This window comes from Pinus tabuliformis, chromosome 7, assembly GCF_031772625.1.
Source record: "Pinus tabuliformis cultivar Carrire ecotype Pingquan chromosome 7, CPIR1, whole genome shotgun sequence".
NCBI lineage: Eukaryota > Viridiplantae > Streptophyta > Pinopsida > Pinales > Pinaceae > Pinus > Pinus tabuliformis.
This window is the reverse complement of record NC_142293.1, coordinates 1,723,191,471-1,723,204,284: the sequence shown is the minus strand read 5'-3', so window position 1 is coordinate 1,723,204,284 and position 12,814 is coordinate 1,723,191,471.

Below are 12,814 nucleotides of genomic sequence, written 5' to 3'. Positions count from 1 at the left end.
AACCCAGGCCTGCTACAGAAGTGAGAAGCTTCTTAGGAGCAGCACAATATTGGAGGAAGTTCATTTTTAACTTCTCCTCGATTGCAGCTCCCTTACATGCTTTAACATGATTGAATAAGGTGTTTCAATGGGGAGGAAAACATCAAAAGCCTTCGACACCTTGAAAGAAAAAATTAGTACAACACCTGTACTAGCACTGCCAGATCTACAAAGATTATTTGAGATCCAAACTGATGCCAGTGACTATGCCATGGGAGTAGTGTTGACATAGCACGGTAGACCCATATGTTATCATTCTAAGACTTTTAATCCTACAGTAGTTAACTATCCTACATATGATAAAGAATTGTATGAATTAGTTCAGAGTGTGAAAAAGTGGAAACATTACCTAATGGGAAAAGAGACAATAATCCATATTGATCATCAACCACTTTAATATTTACACTCCCAAACTAAGTTACATCAATCAAGACATTACAGATGGATGGGTTTTCTACAACAGTTTCATTAGTCATCAGATATAAAAAGGGCATACATAACAAGGTTGTAGACATGTTATCTAGACCAATTATAAATGCATACACCATACTTAAGCATAATTATGTGCTACATGGAAGCTACATAGAACAATATGCTCAGGATATGGACTTTAAAGATGTATATGCAACTTTGAGTCAAGGAAAAATAATAGAAGACTTGGACTATCATGTGAAGGACTGACTCTTATATCATTGTGGGAAACTCTGCATTCCACAAACTAAGAGGATAAAGAAAATTAGGGAAGCACACACTTATCTGATATCAAGTCACTTTGGGGTAAGGAAAACAGTTGCACATCTGCAAAGATTCTGTTATTGGTCGAAAATGAATGAGACAGTTTCTAGATATGTAAGAGGGTGTGCTATGTGTGCTAAAAGCAAGCCCAACAATAGAAAACTAGGCTTGTACACTCCATTTCTAGTTCCTTATCACCCTTGGGAAAGTGTTTCCATGGATTTTGTTGGAGGAATGCCTAAATCTAGGAAAGGTCGTGATTATCTATATGTTGTTGTGGATAGGTTCAACAAAATGTGTATTTTGATACCTTGTAATAAACAAATTACAGCTGAACAAACTGCAAAATTTTTCTTTGAACGTGTATGGGTTCATTTTGGATTACCCACTTGCATTGTATCTGATCGAGACACCCAATTTTTGGGGAAGTTTTGGTCTAGTCTGTGGGAATTGATGGACACCAAACTGAAGAAAAGCACAACTTTTCATCCACAAACAGATGGCCAGACAGAAGTAGTAAATAGGACAGTGATCTAGTTACTGAGAGGATATCACAGCAAACATCCTAAGCTTTGGGATGAACACTTGTGTTATGTGCAGCATGCTTACGACAGAGCAAAACACTCTTCTACATAAAGATATCTTTTTGAGACCTGTTTTGGTTTCACATCAAGGTCTCCTTTGGATTTTGTCTTTGGTAAAGATACCATGGTTGATGGACACAGAGATGTGGACAAGGCAGCTAGGTTCATTGAATAGATCCAAGAGATCCACCAAGCAGTACAGGAATAGCTGGAAAAGAGCCAGGCCAAGTATAAGGCTAGGCATGACAAGCATCGGATGGAGAATAGTTTTCAAGTTGGAGACCAAGTCTGGCTGTATATCAGCAAGGACCGGATGTAAGGTGAAGGTAAAAAGCTAAAGCATATTAGGTATGGACTTTTTAGGATACTTGAGAAGATTGGTGAAAATGATTTTCGCCTTGATTTTCCAGCTTACATGCACATCTACTCAATCGTAAATGCAGATTGCTTGAGATTGTTTGAACGTTCGATGATTGAGGACCCTGAAGAGCAGAGTCAATTGCCTTCTATAGATGACCTACTACTTGAATATCTTAATGAATTGCGGGAAGACACAGTGCTGGATAGGAAGGTGAGGACGACACACATGGGAGATGTTGAGTACCTCAAGATTGGGCTCAAAGGTTCAAAGCTGAGCAGTGCAAAGTGGATTGAGATTAGACAAGTGAGAAAGCAGTACCCTCACTTAGTCAAAGCTTGAAAACCAAATTTTGGTGGTCCAAAAGCTTTTTCAGTGGGAAGGTCGTGATTCAAATTGGATCCATAAAAGACTGTCAAGGAACCATGACTGTATCAAGTTGGGACAAATCTCTAAGAATCCAAAACAATGATCAAAAACACCCTGAACCAGTGGCAATGGTATCCAGTGTGGAATGATGAGGACCTAGGTCAAAGCGCGCTGACCGAAGCCCATGGAGACTGCGCAGGAGGTCAAAGTAGCCGCTGGGAGCCTCGGATCGGGAAAATAAGGAGGTTTTTGATGTGCAATAAGTGCTAATTGTGCATTGTTAGGCGAACAGGGCCGAAATGGAGGAAGCCTGAGCACTTGGACACATGGGAAGCTGGAGAATTGCGGGAGCAAAAGGTAAAAGTGCTAAAAGGACAAAGGCAGGACCTGCACTCTAGAAACCAGTGGGATTGATCGGGGCGCCCTCAAACGGTAAGTGGTTTTTGGACAAGAGTGGAGCGATTCCACTCATCGATCGATGCGTGGCAAGCGAAGGTGAGAGAAAATCACCATTGATCGCGTGCTAATAGTCTAGGTCAACTGCACGAAACGTGTGTATGGCATCGAATCTGGAGGCCCTAGATCGGACGGATGAGATCATGCCCGATGGAGGAAGCAGAGTCGATGAGGGAATACATCATGATTTGTAAAGATTTGGAATCCATTTGACCACCACGGTGGAGAAAGACTTCATCCATGATGTAACTAAAGAAACAAACCGACGAAGCACGCTGGTAGCGTTTAGAGTAGGTGGCCACTCCCTAAGAGCTCATGATGACGCCGAATAGGGAACTCCAAGCACAGCTGCAAAAGGTGAATCGATAGAGGCAGAAGAGGAACTGAACAGGCATTGGAATGAATGGCTATAAGCCATGAACAGAGATAGAATACATAGTGGAGTCAGTCAGATCAAGAGGGACAGAGAACCCCAGAGAGACAAAGAAACAGACTAGAATCCTGAGAGGAGGATGGAACACAGAGAACAGTGAAGCAAAAGCAGAAAGAGGACAGAGGGTTGAGCTAACCCGAGGCAGCGTCGAGCACCAGAGGCTTGAGAGATCCGAGCCATCCCAGAGAGGATCTGTCCAAGGTGAGCACCACATTGAGCTCTCCACTGTAGACCAGAAGGTCACAGAGCTGGTAGGAATAAGAAGTCTGTGTACCTCAAGTGGCTTGGGGAATCCAGGAACCACCTTGCCAAGTAAATCTGCTTCAGGAGAACTCACTTTGAGTCCCTGCATTGTAATTCTCTGCTTAAAGACACAATAAAACAAGGCCACCACTGAAAGTTGGATCGGAGATGTAGCTCTGGAGAATAGTGTGAACTCCTTATTAAAATTCTTGTGTCTTTGTGTTTGCTTACTATATTTCTCTATTGTCTTTCGATTTAAATGTCTGTGTATTGGCAATCTGATCGATCCGTTGCTTCAATAACACAGAACACACACCATCACGTGAATATGTAATACCTTTGTTTAACAAATCTTTAACTGATGTCACTCATAGGGTGAACATCAGATCAATTAGGATTAGAAATCCCCAAAATAGGTCGAACTTGAGATGTTTGCTTACTTTTCTTGAGTGGATCTAGGAGCAAATATCTACATATTTATGTGTCAATTCACTCCTTTCACCCTTAGAACTTCATTAGGGTCCACTAACATTGTTCTCAAATTAGCAACTAGAGATATTTGGGTCAATAACGCACCCTTAGGCTTGCAGAGAAGCTTTATAAAGTTGGTTGTCAGTGCATAGCTAGCGTTAGTGTGGAAACAAGGCATGTGATCTTGGTCTTTGCTTCAGCTATCATGTCTTACCCCTCTGAGTTGATGAGGGGGTGAATTTGTTGTATAACACTTACCAACTCCTGTTAATCTTTTCATGTTACTTGTATGGCCAGGAAAGCATGTAGACCTTCTCACAGAATTGGGTTGTTGGGTTAGATCAATTGGTGAATGAAGGAAGGCATTTCAACTAGTCAAACATTTTGGCTCTTTAGTTAAATGTGCATGTGTCAAATGCCTAGAATCCACCTAAGGATAGAAAAAATATTCTATATGTCTTCGTACCTGCTTGATACAATCTGTGTCCAAAAATAGTTCCCTAGCATGGGTTGGACATGGACACCATCAGAAGAAGCTGTGAGTGTTTATTGCAAGTTTCTCTCCGACTGCAACTACCAAGGATTCATCACAAGGCTTTCTGACCACTTCATTACCCTGCTGTACAGAATGATATTTGAACACGCCCCACCTTGCATGTCCCAATAAGAAATGGAGGCATTACTCAACATTGCAGATTGGTATGCCTAACCCAGTGGCACCTTCATCGGGATGTTTGGTGTGGAGAATCCTCCACATGAGTTGTCGAGATTTTCCACAGATAAGTTGGTCATGCAAAATGTTGCATACCACATCTCCATAGGGTTATCATTAGGACTGCACATGAGGCAAAAATCACCATGTTCTACTCTTCATTTGTGTATTTGTTTGTATGAGATTTGTACCTTGAAGGATGCATATGTTGAGGTTGAGGACTTGAATAATTTTGGGTTCGTCACTAAGAGTTTCAATCAGTATGATCCACACTGCATATGCAACAACCATTGCGTGAAGGTGTATTTCCCATGGGTGCACGGGGCATGTCATTTGCCAGAGGAATATCTTTGGAGGTATTTCTATAACTCCTCTAGGCTCAATGAACTGGTTAGCATGGTTGTGGAATGGAAAGCGGCACTGCAGGCAACAACACCACAAGAATAAACAACAAAACGATAGTTAGCAACAAACCAACGCAAAACAATGGAAAGAGGAAGATTGTCGAGGGCACAGAGGCTAAGAGAAGATACAAGTTCAATGAACATCCACTTATTAAGAGGGTATCTTTAGAGATAGATGTCAAGATGTGACAACATGATAAGAGTGTAGTGTAGAGAAAGAGGGAGAAGTAGAGATTAGAAGAGACAAAAAGGAGATTGCAGGAGATGGAGAAGAATCTAAAAGAAGAACAAGAACTTAGGACGACAGAGAGTGGAGAAAGGAAAAAACAGAAATAGGAAGAAGGACAAGGCGCATTAATAGAGAAAGCTATGCAAGATATAGGTTGAAGCAGTAGAGCATCCAACAAATGATGAACAGGGTGAGGAATTGCAGTTTTGGGAACTTGCTTAGTAGATGGATCAATTGGTTGAGGTAATAGACATGGAGATAGAACCAAAGCTAGAGGACCAAGACATCAATCTCATGTCGAGCGTATTCGAGGTTGAACCACTATCTCTGTGAGCTCCAGAACCACAACCAGTCCCGAGCGAGCAAGGAGAAGTTTTTCTTCTTGAAGATGATATGAAGAAACATGTTTACAATATGGAATTTGACGAGACATAATAGAGGATTATACAAACATATAGGAATCATCTTCTAGATGATCGTACATCACCTGCACACACAGAAGAAAGGGTGATTGTACCAGATGTTAGAAGACATCCAGTTACCATGGCTGAGGCTTCTAAGGCTTATGAAAAATCCACAATTTTGACAATCAAGTTTCATGGTAGCAGAGAATGATTGAATGGCGAAGGAATTGCAAGAGGCTAGGCAGAGAGCAGAGCAGTCCGCAAGATTCGCCATGAAAGAGATGAAGAAAGAAATGGTGGCAGAGATATCAACTTTGGAGGCCACCATGCAGAAAGTGTAAAGAATATTTTTCATCGTGGACAAAGTGGTTGTCCATTTACATGGAGTTTAGCAGAGGTGTGCATAGACAACTCGAACACTCAAACAAATTTGCATTGTTATTGCCCACATGTAGGAATGGACAATGAGGTACAAGGGACCCCCACTTTATTGGCACAAGAAGATGAAGCCACAGATCGAGATTGACAATGCACTGATTCAGATGTAGATCCGTAATTATGAGTAGCTACCTCTGCTCATCACTAGTATTGAGGCTTCCTATGGACGGTTGTTTAGGAGTTTTGATGTTATTAACAATGTAAACTTTGAAACGGGAACTGATACTGTTACCTGTTTTATAGAGATAGCAAAAAAGTGACCTGATTTTGAAAATGGGTGATGCACAACACACATATTTTTTTTAGAGCAAAGTTTTTGGCACTATAATTTTTTTTTTGTACATTGCGTTTTAGAATGGTAGTAATTTTGATACTGATTTGAAAAAGTTGCAATTCTACACCATGCCATTTTTTTTAAAAGGCTTTTTTGTTTACATTTAATTTTCTAATGTATGAAATTTAAATAAGTATTTTGTAAATTTAATCATTTTTGAAGTGGTCTTTTCTTCATATTTTCTCGTTTTTATTTAATTTTTTTTTTGTAGTGAGGTTTTTATTGTTTTGCATATTTAAAGAAGTAGGTCGATATTTTGAATTTTCGATATTCTACATATTTATACATCATTAAATAATTTGTCAATCCACATGAAATAATTGTCTCTAAAAACAATATTTTTTAACAATTGTCATAACAATAAACATTTTTAACCTAAATATAACTAAAAAGCTACACATTTTGATAATTTTTTGCTAGAAATGACATGTCAAAATCACAATTTTTATAGGAAATTTTTAACTAAAAATGGTTAAATAATAGTTTTTTAATGAATTTCATGTCAAAAAAAATAATAATCACTTTTTCTTCAAAAAATAATGATTAACTTAAAAATTAATGCGAAAATCACATCATACAAATATTGAACACATAACACCTTAATTGAGTGTATATTTTTCTCATAAAATGTCAAAGTCAAAACATTAGAAGTATAACTAATTAATAGTTACAAAAAATGAACTTGATTTCCAAGCATAACTTAAATTTAATCAACAATGTCACGTAACCAAACTCTTCATCCTCTAGAGTTTCATCATTGTCTTCTTCCACAAAATTTTCTGCTTCTTTTTGCTCATTTTCCTGTTCTAACGAACCTTTGATGTCTACGAATCTCCCAATGTATGCCTTTCCAATCATTGCGTGTAATGGTGGTTGGGGTTCCTTTGCCTTTTTTGCCACATGTGATTCACTAAAGTCCCCTTTCTTCAACCCAATTTCTTGCATTGCATCTGGAAGAAATTGAAGAGCATTAATTCTTTGCTAAATGAAATGGCACCATATTGGATCTTTTTCAATTGCAATGCAAATTCTTCCTTTTTGAAGGAAACATGCTAGTGTTGTACCTAATTATCAAGCACAAAAGAAATAATGAAGTAAATTAGTAAAATAACATATTAATTAAGAAATAACATATTGAAATTCAATTCCATATACTAAAATTTACCTGAGCCAGAAAATAAATATGGAACCCAATCTCCTTCACTTGAACATATGTCTATAAGATAGTTAATCAATAATTGTGGTTTTTGATAGATGTTAACTATCTCTCCTTTTGCTTCTTTGTCTTCATATGTTAGTTTTCTCATAAAAACATCATAATATGACTCTTTCCATCTACCCGATTAAAAATCATAGACATATAGCTATCATCTTTTGCCCATCTATCAATATGGATGAACTCACAATCATTTATAAATAGTTGATCTTCACGGTTAAGAAGATTTGACTTTCCCTGTAACATGAAATAGAAAAAGTTCAATTAACTTGTACATAAATGAATTTTTCAACATTAATCAAATATACATTTTAAACGTCTTACCATGTAAGCTGCATCCTTGAATTTGTTTTCCCCTTGAAGCTTGACAATAACATTGCCAATTGTGTGTCTGAATGAAATGACAAAAATCTCCATAATGGTGATGACATGACTTCTAGAAATCCCATAACCACTTTACTAAGAGCTTGATAAGTATAAGGGTCACTATCATAGTCAATGTTTAGAATATTGAAACCATGGGAAATATCTGCAATAATTAGGGCATAATCCCTTTTAGGTATGAGTTTAGCGATGTCTTCACATTCACCTTGTATTACTTGATATTGAATAGTGTCTATCCCATTACAAATGAAATCAATAAGAGTTGGATCAAGTTCAACATTCTTAATACGTTTCTTCTTCAGTCTTTCGATCTTTATTTTTTCAATAAAGGTTCTGAAACTATCTGGTGTTCCATTATCATCCTTCTTCATCTTTTATAAAATAAACAAATATATGTGTAAGTTATAAATTAAAAATAGTACACATATGAATAAAAATGAATGTATAAATTAACATACCTTTTTAAATGCAAGACAAAAAACTTTTAATGTTGATGTAGAACATGAATCTCGATAGTTGCGTACAACATCATCCCAACTATCTTCATTCAACAATTTAACCATTTGTTCTTAAATTTTCATGTAAACTTTGTGACTGCATAGATAAAGTAAAAGAAGTTAATATAATGATATGTATAACAAATACTACCAATAAAATATGTTATATTCAAAAGAAAATTATAATCTAGAAATAAATAAAAATAATTCAACAAATTTACTTTTGAAATTCCTCATACATTTTCTCCAATGATAACTCCCCTGACCTCACACGAGATAATATTGCTTTGACAATTTTTTCATCCTTCACTCCTTGCAATACTCTCCAAGGTGTGATAGTCATATCTTCTAGAAGCTTCTTCATTTCAAGACGTGATTTACTGTTGCTACATATGAATGGCTTAGACTTTTTGACCTTCTAGTTTTTAATGCCAATGTTTTACCACATGCTAAAAATCTCATTAATCAACTCCCATATCTCTCCAGTTCTAAATGCCAACTGGGAAATGTTATCAACACCTTTGAATAAATCACTAAATTTTCAATCTTTGCCACCTTTTCAATTGATTTTCTCTTCAATTAGATAGCCTATTTCCATACAACATTCCTTTTGGAAATCTACAGTAACATTTAGCGTGTCCCCACCACATTTTTCTTCAAATTCACTATGAATAAATCTAACCCTTTGGATGAAAGTTATAGACATCCTATATTCATTATCTAAATTATGATCGCATGCCACTAACTTTGCTTCTGTGTCTGATAAACCAGCATAAACGATACATTTCATTGTTTCAAAACATGAGTTATTGGGATATTCCTTCATCAATTGTCTTTGAGCTTCTACAAAATGGTTCCCCCTAAGCACATAATAATTGTATTCAAAACATTTTGACTTAACAAATGCTTCTTTGTCGGGAACTTGAACGAGATCAATAAGAAGCACATAACTAACCACATGAGCATATGGATTCTACCTCATCAATGTATTCAAGTTGTGAACATGCAGATGATGTGGCTTTTTGACTTGATATTGACATTGTCCTTCACTTTCCTTATAGATTTGTTTGACATTAAGCTGAAATATACGACCACCCTCAATTAAGTTTCTCTTTGTCAAATTCTGTCAAATGGCATTTTGTTTTGTTTTGATAATGCCATCCTCTAAATCAGCTCCTGGTGTAATGATTTCTCTGCTTTCTTTTGAAGTTTCACTAGGTTCTTGACTGTTGGTAATGACTAATTCAAAATCTTCAACTTTACATTTCTTCTTCATAACATTATCATCATTAACTATAACAGATTTATTCTTGGGCATTGTTACTTTTGGTCCTTTATGGCTCTTCTTAGTTCCAATGCCATCTTCAGTAATGACAACATATTCTTCATTGTCAGTTTCAACTTCATCGTCTTCAAAAGTAACTTTTCTACCCTTGCTAGATTTATCCACTAAAGGCCTTTTTTTTTGGTCCCTTGGATGTAGTTTTGTAGCATCATCAATTACTACATTTTGCTTGTTTGCCATATCTTCTTCTGACACTGAGTACAAACTGCTGACAACTTTCATAATATCATGCTCTATGAAATGAATGCCTCCCAACCTAATTGAACAAATTTCAACAAAATTCTTCCAAAAAAAATATCATATGTCAACTAAAATAAAGTTAAAAAAATATAGTGAGACAGTTACAAGAACACAAAACAGAAATATAAATAACAATACTTATGATATTTTGTTTCGTCTCATTTACAATTTGTTTACACAACTTTGTAGATACCTCTCTCATGTCATACCATGAATATGATAAATGGTATTTAATTCTTTCATGTGACTTGGGCGGTTTTGTAAGTATGTAAACAACTTCACTATCTGGTACCGAACACATGTCTATGACTCTTTCCATCACTTCATAAATTCCATTAACATTCGGTATATCAATATATAAATATATATTCACATTTTGGCTTTCTCTTTCTTTCACATACCAAATTCTTGATGGGAGTTTCACTTCTTTTGATTTCTTCCATTATGAAATCATATTCTTATCATTTGAGGCACTTGAAAGATTTGTAGCCATCAGCTCAGGTGGAGTTCGTTCACCAATATTTTTTGAAGATCTAACTTTAAGAGTCTTTGGTCCAGAAAGATTCACAAAAATCTTCTTTGATGCCATTTTCCCAAAAAAAAGAAACACATAAATTAGTAAATTATGAAAACATATTAACTTAAATTGACAATGAAAATGATAAATGATAATTAATTTTATAAATCATAACAATTTTGAAAAAAAAAATTAAAAATATATTGCCCTGCTGCTACATAATGAAAATCGGCTGGCCAACCGAGCTAGCCATTGTGTCCGGCCCCCTAGCCCACCATAGCATCCGAACCACTACCCTCTGCCCAACCATTCCCATGCCACCCCGGCGGCCCGCCCTCCCTCCCCCCGTGCCTCCCAGGGTGATTGTTGTGCCGCCACGGCACCCCGCAGGCGGGTGGGCCACCTGGGTGGCATGAGGAGAGGCTGTAGTAGCCCCCCCCTAGCACCACCCCCATGGCTCGCCTGCTCGCGGGGTGGTAGGGCGATTTCGAGAATCACCCCGCCATCCTGCAGGTGGGTGGCCAGCTGAGGTGGCAAGGGGTGGACTGCAGCAGCCTCCCCCACATCCCACCACGGTGGCCCGCTCGCATGTGGGGTGGCAGGGCGATTCTGAGAATCGCCCTGCCACCTTGCGGGTATGCAGGTCAACCATACTCATCACCCCTATTCTATAGGTCCATTTGGTCACCGTGAGAATTACCAGGCCCGTTTAGCCATCGTGAGCTTTACCATGCCCACCATGCTCACAGCAGACGTAGTGGGTAAATTTGGCTCGCAAAATTTTTTAATTAAAAAAAAAAATCTACTTCATTAAACTTATTTAATATTAAAATTTGCAAGGAAAAAAAAATTAACTAACCTTTCAATTGCGAGAATTCTTCGTTGAATATGTTATTGATAGCAATGTGGCTGCTCCACAAATTCGCTCCAAGTCTTTCAACGAACCTCAGAAAACCTTGATGTGATGTGAGTAATAGTGATAATGGAATTTATTATATAGGTGAAATTATGGAGATGTTTTACCGTACGGTTAATGTGGGATTAATTTGTTTTAAAAAAAATTAACATGTTAATTTTTTTATGGCGATATAGGAAACTATGATAAAGTGAATATTATGGAATCGTTTTACAGTGGGGTGAATGTGGGATTAATTTATTTTAGAATGTATTATAAAAATTAAAAAAAAAAAACATTCAATTGTTTAGTAAATATTATATACTTTAACTATTAAAATAATTTAGGTAAAAGTTGTAGTTTACAGTTTTAACTTTAAAGATTTATTTCATAAAAAAATTTGGTTGACATTTTTCAATAAATTGTAGAATAAAATAATGAAGGGAAATAAATTTAACAAAATATTTGGAGGGAAGTATTTTGGCGAAACTTTTTGGAGGGAAAATTTTTGGAGGTAAAGTTTCATTCTCTAAGCTATATGATATCTTTATGAGACTTTTCATTTGTATCATTCACCCTCTTCTATTTGAAAGGGATGGATTCACCTGATAGTGAAGTTTCTCTTTGTGCAACATCAACATCTTCATCGCGTAACAACTCTATTTATATTGATGAATATAACGAGAATTATTCCACTATGAATAGAAAGTCAATTCTTCCACTTAGTCCTAATCCTAAGGACTATGAGGGTAGCACTGATGAAAGAGGTGATGGAGAATTTGAAATAAATAAAGAGTCACGGATTCCACTTAGTCCTAATTCTAATGACTATGAGAGCAGCAGTGATGAAAAGCATGATGACGAATTTTAAAAGAATGGAGTGTCATGGTGTCCACTTAGTCCTAATCCTATGGACTATGAGAGCAGTAGTGATGAAGATCATGATGATGAATTTCAAAAGAATGGAGTGTCACGATGTCCACTTAGTCCTAATTCTAAGGACTATGAGACCAGTAGTGATGGAGAGCATGATGATGAAGTTCAAAAGAATGGAGTGTCAAAGTGTCCACTTAGTCCTAATTCTGATGACTATGAGAGCAGCAGTGTTGAAGAGCATGATGACAAATTTCAAAAGAATGGAGTGTCACGGTGTCCACTTAGTCCTAATTCTAAGGACTATGAGAGCAACAGTGATGAAGAGCATGATGACGAAGTTCAAAATAATGGAGTGTCATGGTGTCCACTTAGTCCTAATTCTAAGGACTATGAGAGCAACAGTGATGAAGAGCGTGATGATGAATTTCGAAAGAATGGAGTGTCACGGTGTCCTCTTAGTCCTAATTCTAAGGAATATTAGAGCACCAGTGATGAAGAGCATGATGAAAATTTTCAAAAGAATGGAGTGTCACGGTGTCCTCTTAGTCCTAATCCAACGGACTATGAGACCAGCAGTGCTAAAGAGCATGATGACAAATTTCAAAAGAATGGAGTCTCATGGTGTCCACTTAGTC